Below are 14,348 nucleotides of genomic sequence, written 5' to 3'. Positions count from 1 at the left end.
GTCTCTTCTTGGCCTTTAAATTGATGAAACTATGAACACATCTTTTTTTCCTGGGCAGAAAGAGTTGTGGAAAGGCACCAAGCGCTGTTAACCTGTGGCCGTGTTACAGAGGTTGTGTTAGGAGGTGATGGAGTTTGCTAATTGAAACATTAGTTCTTACTTAACGGGCCAACCTTTGCATTAAAATTACTACCTCGTTCTAGTTAAAAATTTCTCTGCAGGATGGTAAGGGCGGTGTTGGGTTATAGCTCAAATTAACTGTGAGCTGAAGACAAGCCCTAAAAATTATGTAGAGCCCATGGTGACTCTGGGAGTGGAATTGTATTGCTGAGAGTTAAGGGTAAAAGGATTATATTTATTGATAATAGGGAGTCTCTAAGAGCTGCTAAGAGAGGCCTATATCCTTTTGAAATTTGATGGTGCTCACAGTGTGATGGGTGGCGATCTCGGTTGCGGGAGGGATTTATGAGATGCACCCACCTGTATAATTGCTATTTACAAACCATCTGTAAACTTTCTTCCTCCCCAAAGTGATCTCATCCTGTTTACCTCTGGCTGCTGTGCGTTTGGAAAGTAATTTAGGAAACTTTATAAAATGGATTTTGAAGTGCGTGTCAGCACCAGCTGAAATGATGCAACAAGACGACTAAGGCATGCGAGCAGCAAGACAAAGACTTTCAATCTGCTGGCTCCAGGCGATGTATTATAGTATCTGGATGTCTCCAGATGATCGTTGTGGTCATTGAAGCCAGGCTTCACCAAGGTACTGGTCGGACCTTATTCACAGCAGTCTTCAGAAAATACGCCACAGCCATTGATCAGTCTTTGTCTGCACCTAAAAACCTATTTCTGCCAGTTCTGCTTCACATTCAAAACTGCTAGTTTGAGTCACACTGACCTATGATCCAAGAATACTTTAGATGTGTCATCGAGGGATTCAGTGCTAAATAAGTTATAGGAAAGATGAGATCCTGGCAAGCGTTTGGACAACGTAAGCAAGACTAATGATTTTTAACCTGTTTTCTGAAGAGCGGGACATGATTGATCAAAGGAAAAAAAAATTTGGCTCGGTGGCTTCTTCGTACCAAAACTTTCAGGGCTGAAAATGAGCAGCTGAAGTAAGAGATTTAGGGCCTAGGGAAGAACCTACGTGATGAAAGAAACTGGGGTGGGAGGTTATGAAAGTACAGGTTGACAGCTCTGTCCTCTTTATCAACATTTCCCCATAGGGATCTGCTGTAGAAGACTTTGGACAGGCAACTGTAGCCTGGATAGTTACTTTTAATTTTTAAAAAATTTCTTTTTAATCAGAGACCTTTATTGTGCTGCACAGATTTGAGTTTCTAGCAAGCTGGTCTCCTTTGCCATCTGGGGCAAAAAAAGAGCTGAAGAGGTGGAAGGCTGATTGCCGAGGGGAGGTGGCTGTGCTTCAGCAGACTGGGAAGAAAGGCGAGCGTAAATTTTCATGTGCCTCCCTCCCTGCCCTTCCCCTGTCCCCTGCAAATAATGTTTCTTACAATTCCTGCCCGTGTTTGCCCCTAAAGTGGGGATTTAGGAGTTTGTGTCCATACCTGGTTCCCTGCGGAAGAAATTCAGAGTTTTCCCAATGGTCCAGTGTTCCCTGCAGCAGTGGCAACCAGATCATAGAATCAGAGAATCATTAGGGTTGGAAAAGACCTCTCAGATCATCAAGGCCAGCCCCCAACCCAACACCCCCAGGCCTCCTAAACCATGGCCCCAAGTCCCACGGCTACACGGTGGTTGAACCCCCCCAGGGACGGTGACTCCCCCACCTCTCTGGGCAGCCTGTGCCAGGGCCTGACCCTTCTGGCAGGGAAGGCATTTTCCCTCACATCCAACCTAAACCTCCCCTGACGCACCTTGAGGCCATTAAATGGTGTCATGGTCTGGTAGGGACGATGCTTGCAGGGAGGAGAGATGGGGCTGGAAAAGAGCAGGGGAGTTTACAGACACAAGGTTGCATTTCCTCAGATGCATTTTAGCTGCGTACTTTTTGCACGGCTGGCACACACTTATTTCTCGGTGTGGCATAAACGTACGAAGATCGTGGAGTTTGAAGAAAAAAAATAATAAAAAAATTTAAAAAATAATAATAAAAAAAGGTCATGTTTTGTTGTGGCAGTGCGGAACGAGGAGCTGGAAGAATAGATCTGTGGTGCCTGGTGTGCTACGCTGAGCTGGGCTTGGAGGTGGAAGCTGATAAAGGCTGTGTTTGCACCAGATTAACTAGGCCGTCCATCTGTTTGGAAGCAGATTATTGGGCAGCGTACATGTGTGGTTCTGGTGTGGCCGAGCACGACTACGTGCAAAGAGTGGGCCACCTGTGCTGGAACTAGATGTGAAGAATCCCTTCTTCGTACGGTAGGTCCAAATTCGCGTGCGGGTTCAGGCTGCTTCGCAAGCAGGAGTGTGATCAGTTATGAGTTCCTGTTTTGCAGCGAAGGAACTGAGGTCCAGGGAGGGTAGTAAAGTATTTGTCAGAAAAAATATATGCTCAGGAATGTCACATTTCTTTCTTAAGGTGCCGAGAGCATGTGTTTTCAGAGAATCTTTGCGACTCCATAGCACTTCGTATATTCAGTACAAAGCTCTGTTGACCACGGATGCCATTGTCGTGTCTCAGCATCTAAATTGCAGATTTGGCCTTGAGTGTCCAGGAAATGAAGATTACGCTATTAATTAATCAATCAGCTAGAAAGAGTCTTCAGCTGAGCGTTACAAAGAATCTCTACGGCGGATGCTAGGGAAGACCGGTTCCTTGGGGCAGCATTTGTCTTAATGCTTCATGGCAAGACCGTATTTGTTTTTGCGGTTTCTTGTCATTTGTACTATACACCATCCAACTGCTTCATCTGAGAGGGCAACAGTCCTGCAGACAGCGGCTTTGGTTCACTCTTAAGGCGAATTCGGTTCTTAAACAGATTAAGATAGGTGTCCCAGAAAAAAAACAAGAGTGGGTATGAAACAACGGTTCTAAAATACCATGTGCTATCGGTTCTGGGATTTCTTTTTGTTGCGTGGCTTTGCAATCACAAGTGTATACTTATGCCAGGCTTTAATGAACTAGAAATAGGAAAAATAAAAAATTATAATATGGAACTATGTTTATCAATAAGACTTCTAAATAGGAAACACAGCTCTAACATAAACAGTCAGTGTGAAGTTGATACTATTTGTGCAAACTAACTGTTAGAAGGGACTCATGCTATTTGATGTTTCTTACTATTTTATTTGAGGTTGGAGGATGCTGAGATTAGAAAAATCTTGAATCCTGGGTACCAAAGAACATAACGACTGGGAGTTGCAAAGACCCTGCGTACTGAGCCTGTGGGGATGGAGTAGGTGCCTCTTGCTGGCGCACGTAAAAAGCCTGAGTGGAGGAGTAGGAAGATTAAATACTCTGTGTTTAATTGTGCAAATTAACCTGTAAAAGCTGCAGTTTTCCAACGTGCATAATTTGGCCAATCAGGGCTGATTTTTATGAGCGTAGTTAAAAACACGTCTTTGATGTCTGTTAACTTTGCCTCACCTTTTGGGCAACTCGTGTAACCAAATTTTGAATACAAAATAGGTGAGATCTGGACCTTCTTAGTCTCAGAAGAAGCAGACCAGTTCCAGCTTCTGAGGGTTGAAGTCCTGCAAAATACATTACAAATCAGACACCAAAGGTAGAAAAAGGTTGCTTGAACAATTCAAATTTATTCAGGTTGCAGTGTCACTGAAACCAAGCAACGGAAAGTAGAAGATAACCTTTACTGAAGCTGGTCATACCGGCTGCACGTCACGGATACGCAATTTAACTTACAAAATTTACAGTTATATATATCTCACATATATATGCATACAATATATGCGATTTAATTTACAGCTATAAAGAATGGTTCTATCCATTTAATGCATTGAAACGCACACGTCCACTTTATTTAGCTGGAGAAATTTGGGTACAAAGCTACTGTACTTGATGGAAATGTCATTCTTTGCAGTTAAATTTTGCCATTCTGCTTACCGAAGCGTGTAAGAGACAGACCTAGGATGATATTCTGACTTTTTCTAGTATCATTTTTTGTTGTTGTAGCCTCTGTACAACATCGTCTTTGACAGGCATCACAAAACGTTAAAGATGTTGCACTGACTAATCTAACATTGCTGGCTATGATGGGGTTTCATTGAGCTCAACCAAAAATAGCATAGCTGGGCAGAGGAAGAACAGTTTTATGCGAGTGGTTCAGATGGTATCTATAAATCTGTCCTCAACCGGTTTTTGAAGTTAACTGTTTGTATATGTGCAAATACATGCACATACCAACTCTTGGGGATGGCCTTATGCTTACATAGACATATATATGCATATATATATATATAAAAAAGATTAGACATTGAAAAGATCTTTTTGCATCTTAGAAAAGTAACATCCATGCCTGCAATTCGTAAGGGGGGTATACGATTTGGGTAAAAGTTTCACAAATGAAACCCTTTTCCCCATTTTGAAGAGATCTTTGTATTGAGTAGATGGCATACAAAGGAAAACAAATAAATAGGAGAAAATACCATACCAGGAGATGAGCATTACTATTGCTTATGTTTTGTGGTTTGGAAATATTCTTTTGTAGTGTGAGAATAGCAATGCATCTCTGATCAAAGAAGGAAGAAAAATGTATGGCTGTTGAAAGAAACCGGGCTAAAGCCCCTGGCCCGGTACAAGTCTCTCTGCATTTTCCAGCTAAGCTTGGATCTGCTGGATGGGCCAGCTTTGCTTCAGCTGACTCGTAACTGTCCATCGCGCATTAGCGATCCTGTAACTGTATGGGACAGAGGCAACGGATACGTTATATGGCCTCGCGTTGGTGTTTTTTTTCGTTGGTCGAGATAATGTTTTAAAGTACGCTAAAAACCATCTGCTTAGACATAAGTACAGATGCGCTCGTTCGATCCCAGTATAGGAGGCTGGCTTTGAGAAAATGCTGCCAAGAAGAAAGATCTTTTAAACTGATTTGTGAAAAAAACAGGAACGACGATGTGCAAATTGTGATCGCTTGCAACCGCTCTTTCACTCCAAGTGTTAGTTTTAATTTTAATCTTTTATAAACCACTTGATTGTTGAATATCGTGAAGACATGTAACCCCCTTGGAAGAAATAAAAAAGAATCCTGCTATTGAGTTAATTAGACACAAATTTGAGTGGTTTTTTTTTTTAATAAAGCTTAAATGATCTATTCAACTATTTCAGGCTCTACTTAAGATACGCACACCTGTGTCTAGCTTGCAGAGGATTTTCCTCATTAATTAAGAGCACTTTCCTTGTGTTATTACTTAATTGGGTGTCACAGGGAACCTGATGAGACAATGAAATGGTCTTAATTGCGTACGAGCTAAATGCATGATACTTCACGTACTGGAGCATTCCATGACATGACCCCCAGCTAGTTATCATCTACTAATAGCGATAGTAATTGCTCAGTAAGAAAACGTAGCCTAGTTGATTCAGAATAGTGTTAATTAAGCACTTTTCTTTCCTATAGCCAACTTCCCCATTTAGCAGACTTATTTAAGAAGTTTTTCAAGTTCAGCAATGTAGGGTTTTGAAGCGCCTAAGCAATTTTCATTGTTGTTTTAAGTTTCAAACAGGGTATGCGTTTCCCTGTTCTTCCAAACTGGTAACTGAAAAGGTAAAATATTATCTTTAACTTTAAAAAATTATATGCAAGACTTGCTTTTTGGGAGTGCGCGTGCCAGAGGCTTGTGTGGAAGACGGTTGCCCTTGGGGGGCTGCAGGGGATGATGCTATAGTCAGAACACCCACTTACCACCTCTGCTTTTTGGCTGATCTGGCCACACACTTCTAGTCACCCCCCTCTAAACCATATCAGTCCTTCTTTATTTTCTTTTGCTGGAAAAAAGCAGTAATTTCTTCTTAAAACTGGGATTAATTGTGATTCTGATTCTTCAGCCTCTTCCATATTTTTTTTTTTCTTTTGGGAGGGTGGAAATGAGAGTGAAAGAAGGAGAAAATTCTTCCCCATGTCATGTCTCTCTCCGTTCTTCTTCCCAAAGCAGGAGGTAGATGAGTAAACGATACGAATTATGGATTGAATTGCTGTAGCCCACATAGTGCTGAATATCTGCAGGGGGATTAACCAGTTTTAGTCAGCACTAGGCAGTAGAGCTACCTATGGAACTGGAAAAAACCCCCAAACTTCCCATTTTTAATAGTCATTCAGCCACACTAACTAGATTCTTCCTTTTTCTCCACCTGTTTTTTTCCTCTCTCCTTGACCAACAGGTCTGCATGAAAACCTTGCAGAAACTTTTGGGCTCACCCCTGTGGTTATTTGCTACTTTGCAGTTGTTTGAGCTCTGCTTGGGCAGTTAGTCCTGAGCAGTACCATTTAAAACTTAGCAAGAACCAGCTGAAGAGCTTTCAAAGCCTTTAATTGTGGAAAATTCCTTTGTTCAATAGAGTATTTCAGTATAAAAAATTGTTGTCAGAGGCAAAATTATGTGTTTATCTCTTGGAAATGAACTCTCTTGCAGTCTGCTAAGGGACTTTTTTTGAGATTAGGATGAAGAGAGTCTCCATTGAGACAAGAGAGAGACAAAAGCAGGGACCTAGACATGGACTGTGCACGACACAGGAGCTGACTTCTTGTATGACTTTGAGCAAGACCTGTAGCTTGTCTGGATATTTGGGTTTCATATCCCTGAAACGGAATGATCGATATTTCCCTTGCAAGGCTTTTTTTAGTCATCTTGGATAAAACCTTTGCAGGGATCAGTTATGTAGAAGAAAAATCCCTGTAGCTCTGGGTTTTGGCGTTGGTGCCACTTAGAAGTAGTGGTAAGGACTGAGTTTTATAATGTGCTGAAGTCCTCGAGTGCCTGAGGTAGTAAGTAGAAGCAAAGGGAAGAAGGGGCAGTGACCCTACATCTTGTATCTTCTTGATTTTTCTACTTTGGATTTATATTCATTCCAGCACTCACCGTCAAAGGAATTCGATGGTGGGAGGATCTGAATAGATTCGCTTTTTCATTGTTTGTTGTCGTTACACCCTGTTTAATTTTTCCTGTTGTATACAGACGCTGTGTGTATGGCTGCATTCTCAGAGGGGAAGGGTGGTAGAGTTGGATTTTAGCACTTACCATCCTATTTCAAATACTTTTTGCCTTCCTTATGTTGTTTTCCTTATAGAATAATTTGGATTATGAGGCTACTCGGTATCTGACACTTTCAGGCCATAAACATATGCTCTGTTTTACTTGCCCAATCAGTTGACCTATGTTGAAATGGGAAGAATTTTAAAGAAGTTGCTAAAACTGTGTTGTTATGCTGTGCTTATCTCTAGTCAGGATAAATGGGGAAGTGCTAGAAAATAGGAAACTGCCATCTGCCCTGAAAATTCACTTATGTTGCTTTAAACCCACCTCTGGCTGTATTCTGAGATATTCTTAGAAAGTAGCGATTGCTGTGGTAGGATCTAGGCTGATCTCGCTGCTCTCCTTGGGTTTGCCTGTGCATGCACAGCTTGCTATTTGACATTTCTGAATGAGGGTGAGGCCGTAAGCCTGAGACACGAGAGGATGTAGTTGTGGGGGACGAAAGCAAGAAGTGCCACTGGAATATCTCCTCTCTTCCATCCCACGTGGCCCATCTCCACCACTGCCAGCACAGGCAGGATTTCCAGAGCTCCTTAAGGTTTGTTCCTCCCTGTTCCCTCTCCGGGCTGCGGTCGTGAGTGATGCTGCTCTTGCAGGCAGATTAGAAGTTATTCCTCTTCCTACCGAAATACATCAAAGATGAAAAATGATTGTGCAAATACTTAAGTAATAACCTTGTCAGGGAAGCTGGACTGCTTCTATTTTTAGGATTATTGTATTTTATATGAGAAAGGGCTGCAGTAGCCCTAATGCATTTTAAATATTGAATTTCTCTTAAAATTTCCTATTTATTTGGCATAGGGGATCTTGGAGTCTTGTCTGCTGGGAGAGGAAGTGATTATTTTTGCCTGTCCTCCTTTACCCACTTTTATAGATGTGTTCTGTAGATCAAAGCTTGCTATTTTGTCGTCCTCTTCATCTTTCCTTCAGATTCAGATGCCCCTTCATTTTTTTCTGGAGAGAGATTAGTTTTCCTGTTAATTTAAGGAAATGATGGGGTTTTTGCTAAAAGCCAGTCTGCACATGTGAGACGGCCGCAGGACACGGGAAGCAAGAATTGTGCCTGTCATGAAGTACAAATAGCTCGCGTGAGAGTAAGAAGGGCTGTTAGTGCGGAGCAGAGCTGGAAGCGCACGCTGGGGCTTTGGGAGGACCACGGCACCTCTCCTGGCTGAGGAGGTACTGGAGAGGACAACGTGCCATTTCCATCACGTTGAGGTGCTGACTTGAACAAATGTTAGAAAATAAGTCCAAGATTCCTTTAAGTTTTCTACTTGCTTTGCCGTACCCGTGTATTTATTTTATGCCCGTAGGTTGTATCGTTCTTGGGCGTAAATGCCATACTTGTGGCTTAATGAAGCAGTAAGTTTGTGACGTGCAGGAATTTCCTTGGGCGAGCGCTGCTGAATCTTCAGTTTGTATTGAATCTTCTCGGTTTGCTTATAATGAAAAACTGAAATTTGTTGGATCGTTGAAAATCACCTGTGCCCATGTGGGACAGCTAACGTAGCGCTGTCTGCCTGAGGCGGCGGACGCACGGCTCCGTTTCGCCCGTTGCATCCTACAGCTTTCCCAGTGTGCAAAGGAGTCACGTAGGTACAATGAAGTGGTACAAGTTTTGCCTGGGAAAGCTGGGATGACAAATATTACCTGTTAAGCTGGCAGCGTACCTATTTGCTAATACAGTAGATTGATTTGAATCAAGTTGTTAGTATTGCTGATTTGAATTGTATTTAAGTCAAGGATCCCAGATTGATGATTCTCAAACATTTGATTGTAAAGTTGCCTTTTTTCTTTGTGCTTCTGATTTCATAAAGAAATTCAGTATGAACCCTTCAAATATTAGTCGTAAATTGTTGCCTTTCCATTTTTAAAATGAGAACTCCTTTATTTTGGCCGTTGCTTCTGTGCACGCTTATTTAAACAATGATATCTAATTAGTAATTTGAGATTCTTTGTTTAATTTTTTATTATGTAAGAAACAGAGAAGGATGCATTTCAACGATGATGTGTGCCAGTAACTAATGTCAAAATTCCTTCCTAAACATCAACTTGGTTTGACGGTTGGGCTTTTGATGATCTTAGAGGTCTTTTCCAACCATAAAGATTCTAAGATTCCCTTGGAAACCAGAATTCAGTTTAATATAGTGTGGGATGCACAAGTGTTTACCCTTAATAGAGCTACTTTCCATCTGATGGATTCCTGAGAAAAACAACAGGCCTCTCTCAAAACAGCAGGTTATGAATTGACAGGGTGGTTTCTGGCTGCTGTAGACTAGATTCTCAAAGCGTTTGTGCCTCATCCCCACTGGCCAGGAGAGATCTCGGCTCCGTCCTCTGACCATTGGGTGGTTCAGCCCCTGTGGCATCCCTGTCCTCGCTGCTTCACCCACTGTAATTTTGCACCACGCGCACAGGCGGGAGACGATAGCTACCGGTGAGGAGTGCTGTCCTGGGGCTTGGGTAAGCACATCCTGTGGGTAAGCAGAACCAGGGCCTGGTGCAGATATCCGACTGTTTGGGATCCTCAGGTCCTGCAGAATAAGCCTTTTCTCCCTCATCGTTAGGTAGATGATGTCTTCAATGCTTTTGGACTGTTTCAGAAAACTACAGGGTACATAAAAGTGCGAACCTGTCTCAGTTTGGAGTAGAAGATAAACATCAAGCTCACTCAAACGAAAGATGCTTCTTTTTTTTTTCCTTTTCTGCTCAGAGGTGTAAGCGCTCTGTTTGCACTTGGATTTTGCAGCAAATATTTTGCATCCCCAAATATGTATGTACCCACTTTAAGGTTTTTATAACAGGCGGTGCGAGGGGAGAGCTGAGCAGGGCAGCAGTAGGACTGAGGTCAGCGACACAAGGCTGCAGAAAAGCCCCGCGCTTTGTCAGAAGGTGAGTATTTTTCTTACACAGCAGCGATAACAGCAACCGCAGAGAAGGCAAAATAGTCGGGTGCCGTTCCACTTTATTGACACCAGTGATTCCTAGGAGTATAAGCTGTGGAGCAGAAAGCAATTTCAGCATCTGTTTGAAATGCAGCGCACAGATCTGTTTGTCGTGTGATCCGTCTAACCATCAAAACCCAGCCGGTGAATTTGTCTAGGCTGATGGCTTGTTTCCTCTGCGGAGGGGTGCTTCAAAGGCTGCTGTACAAGTGGTTGACATTCTTCTTCACAGAGCTGTGGTTGTTCCAGGAGATCAATTAATGCAATGCTGCTTACAAGTTCTTCAGGAATTTAAGGGTCCGATTTTCTCATTTACCCCAGCACGGAACCGGATAGGAATTGTAATGACTCCAGCTTTTGTAGTCTGCGTACAGATCCAGAAGAATAATTAATTTAATGGGTTTTGTGGAAATGAAGGTCAGAAAAGACTATTAGATCATCTGTGCTAATTATGAGTAAATTAAATGACACAAATTCTGAGTAGTAAACTAAATACACACTTCCAGTCCCTGTGGGCTAAACTCTGTCACAAATAAATGATGGGAGAGAAGGGAGTGTTACTTGCGGAGTCTGCTTTGACAGGGCATTGCTGAAGGTTCGCTTGAGCACAGTTCGTGCTGCAAAGGATGAGGGATTCCCTCCTTCCTGGATTTCATCTGGAGCGTGTCCAGAGAAGGGCAGCGGGGCTGGGGCAGGGTCTGGAGCACAAGTGTGCTGGGGGGCGGCTGGGGGAGCTGGGGGGGTTTAGCCTGGAGAAGAGGGGGCTGAGGGGAGCCCTTCTCGCTCTCTGCAGCTGCCTGAGAGGGGCTGGAGTGAGGGGGGGGCTGGTCTCTGCTCCCAAGTCACCAGTGACAGGGCGAGAGGGAACGGCCTCAAGCTGCGTCAGGGGAGGTTTAGGTTGGATGTGAGGGAAAATGCCTTCCCTGCCAGAGGGGTCAGGCCCTGGCACAGGCTGCCCAGAGAGGTGGGGGAGTCACCGTCCCTGGGGGGGTTCAACCACCGTGTAGCCGTGGGTCTTGGGGCCATGTTTTAGGAGGCCTGGGGGTGTTGGGTTGGGGGTTGGCCTTGATGACCCGAGAGGTCTTTTCCAACCTTAATGATTCTATGGTTCTATTCTATGATTCCATCCCATATTCGGACTGATCCTGAGCATGTCAGGCACAATGCTCTGGGGTGCCTGAGAAGAGGCTACAGCAGAGGTCACCCCACGACGCTGTTGCTCTGGCATCTTTGTAGCTGTCTTTCAGGTAGCTGCAGGCTGCGGTTACTTTGTCCTTAGCCTCCTCTTGGCCAGATTAAACAAGGCCGGCATCCTCAGCTTGTTTTCTGAAGTCCTGTGCTGTATAGTCTTCTTGGTAGCTCTGCTGGGTTTTCGTTGGTTCCTGGACAAGTGTGTCCCCACCTGCCCAGGTGCTGCCTCACGAGTGCCAAGTCGGGGCCAGCAATGACTAATGATTTCTCTTGACCTGCTAGCTACATTCCTCCTAATATAGCTCAATGTGGGGTTTGCTTTATTAGAGTTGAGCGCGCATGGCTGGCACATGTTCATCTTGATATCTGCTGGAACACAACCCCTTCAGCCGGGTTGTTGCTGGGCGGGTACGTGCCCAGTCTGTCCCGATGTAGTGGTTATTCTGTTGGAGGTGTGCGACTTCATGCTTCTTGCTGAACGGTGAGATTTCTGTTGGCCCAGACCTCAGATCTCTCAAGGTCTCTTTCAGTTTAAGCTCCACTGGTCACATCTGCAAATCTGCTGAAGGAAAGGTGGTGTTATTTAAGTAACTGATGAAATTTTTGGACAACACTAGCCCAAGTATCAGCCCCTGGCCTCCAACTGGATGTTGAGCCATTGTTTACTGTTCTTTGAGCACAGTGGTCGAGATATTTTAAAGGCATTTACACCCATATCTTTGATTGTAATGATTGTCTTTATATGTAGTTGCAAGTTTTTTATATAGATGTGTTCAGTCTCCAAACCACCCCCCCCCCCCCCCCCCCCGCCCGAAATATAAAATAGCTGACTTGGATTACAGGATCCAAGGTCAGGAGTGACTGACATAATCATCCGGTTTTAACCGGAAACTGTCTGAAAAAAACTCTCCCAAACCTTGGAATGGAGCATTTTGGAAACACTTAATATTCACGTAGAGACACAAAGCAATGGTGAGCCCATTGTTATTCGTTATAAATGTTCACAGTGTTTAATTGGTCTCCTTCTCCTTTTTAAGGAAGTCCTGGAAAAGAAGGGAAAACTACTTCTGGCAGGTTTGAAACAAGTGGAGGCTTCGCACGAGCTGTCTTTCAGGCAGGAGAACGGCAGGAAAGGAGCTTTGGCTTGCGCTGACCAGGGTGGAGTGACAGGGCAGAGTCTGATGCTAGATAAATAGTGGGTGGGAAGCAGGGTAAGGCCCGAAGCTGGCAACTACAGAAGGGCTGGGAAAGAAGGAGAGGAAATGAGAGCGGTTCCGAGATGAGTGAGGAACCATGGGGGGCCCCTCTTTCCAGGGAGAAGGCAGCCAGCTGCCGGTGCTTTCCACCAAGCGAAATTTCATGCCCAAAGAGAGGAAGCTCAGATGCAGGAGGACGAAGAAGAGAGGGGAGAAAGGTGCATGTTTTCACCCTTCTCCCTCCTGCATCCTCCTAGGGAGGGTAGCAGAGTCTAAGATTCATTAAATCTTGACAGGTCCTGTTGATGTACGCTTGGAAAGCTCTTCTGTTTTGGCCCGGCAGCTTCAGATGCTTACTTTTTATCTACTTCTGAACTTTATAGAACTGCAGAAAGCCTTTCAGCCCAATTTAATATGGAATAAAAGAAAAAAGCATGGTTTGATTTCAGACCGAGTCAGGCAACAGTTAGAAAAGTATAATTAGACTTGTAATTGGAGTGCGTCTGAGACAATTAGTTTTTGAAAATGTGTATAATTTTGTCCAAAGTAAAGGGTCAGGAGAAACTTGCTGTGAAAGAGGTTAAGGAATAACGTGTATAATTTCTAGGCCTTTTGATGGTAATGTCTGATGCAGCTGGAGAGGAGCGTGTCCATCTTTTCAACGACAACAAAAATCCAACCTCTGGAAACCTGTAGGTGAGTCAGGGCTTCTGCTCTGGCTTCATCTCCCAGCATTCATTCCAAGAACAGCCTTAATAAATCCATGGGGGATACTACAGCAGCAGTGTTTTAGCAAATCCTCCGTAAAAAAAAAAAAAAAAAGAAAAAAATAAAGCCTGTCTGTGAGGGAACGGAGACCTGCTCCGTGGGAGTCCAGTCAGCTTTTAAGGAAACTTCTGAGATATGGGAGTATTTACGGAGCTGAGCTGTGCTTACCGCAGTTGGATCCGATCTTATCCCTAACACACGATGTACATTCTTTATGCCAAAAGGGACGCGGTGTCTTACCCGTAGCAGTAGTCGGGATGTTTTTCTTTTTGCAATCCTTTTGTCAGGAAAGGGGCAGCCGGTCGGCCTCAGAGGTCAGCTCAGGAAAAGGGTCTGCTTCACAGACATGTGTTACTCATTTGCTTGGCATTTTTGACACCGCTTATTACAATAGCGTGCAGCTGCTAGTTCCCAGTCTCTTGTTTTGGGGTAGGGAATGAATGGTAAGAGAGGAACGTCAAAACCTCTTACTGGAATCTTACAGCACCGCTCGCACATGTAGCAGGATGTGCAGGGAATGCATTTCCAAGACTTAACAGATCCTGCATAATTACACTTCGCCTTTATAGCTTTAGAAAAACAACTTCAGTGTGTTCGAGTCCAAAAGAATTGATCGGTGGTGCTTGTGACTGGCTGCACCTGGGTTTTACCATAATTCTCTGCCCGTTATTTATGGTTCACAGTCTGCACTGTGCGTGACCCAAGTTTTGTCTGCGCAGATGTTGGCGCTAGGGATGTATTTCGTGGAAGAAGTCTGCAAAGGAGACTTGCAGCGTGACGTGAGGATAGGTGCCGTATCAGTCAGCTACAACAAATGCAAACCCTGAAAGAGTAGGTTCTTATTTCTCGCATTTTGCTGTGAGAAGAGTAGCAGTCTAACCGCATGATTAACAGCGAGAGTCCAAAAGTAGCAGGCTAATAAAATACTGTCCCTTCAAAGAAAAGCCTCAGCCTCTTGCAATTATGGAGTCTGTGCACCAGATAGATGGAGCTCCTGACTCCAGTGCTATTTGTGACCTACTTGGCACTGAAAACGTTTTAAGAAACTGTTAGTTCAATACTTAATTAATGTTTT

At 43.9% G+C, this 14,348-nt stretch overlaps 1 protein-coding gene across 8 annotated transcripts in view; it reads left to right on the top strand.

The window, feature by feature from the left end:
* Positions 1-14,348, top strand: part of FAM168A (family with sequence similarity 168 member A) — a 228,197-nt gene that overhangs the window by 20,667 nt on the left and 193,182 nt on the right. The window contains exon 1 of one of the 8 annotated variants that reach the window (XM_064441563.1): positions 2,321-2,382. The exons of 6 other annotated variants lie outside the window; for them this stretch is intronic. The gene's annotated coding sequence lies outside the window, so the exon portion shown is untranslated. Of the gene's footprint in view, positions 1-2,320; positions 2,383-14,348 lie in introns of those variants that run through there. One more of the 8 variants, XM_064441561.1, reaches the window with a different exon arrangement.

This window comes from Phalacrocorax carbo, chromosome 1 (genome assembly GCF_963921805.1).
Source record: "Phalacrocorax carbo chromosome 1, bPhaCar2.1, whole genome shotgun sequence".
Classification (NCBI taxonomy): Eukaryota; Metazoa; Chordata; class Aves; order Suliformes; family Phalacrocoracidae; genus Phalacrocorax; species Phalacrocorax carbo.
Note: the sequence above shows the minus strand (reverse complement) of the source record. Positions and strands in the feature narration are given on the sequence as shown.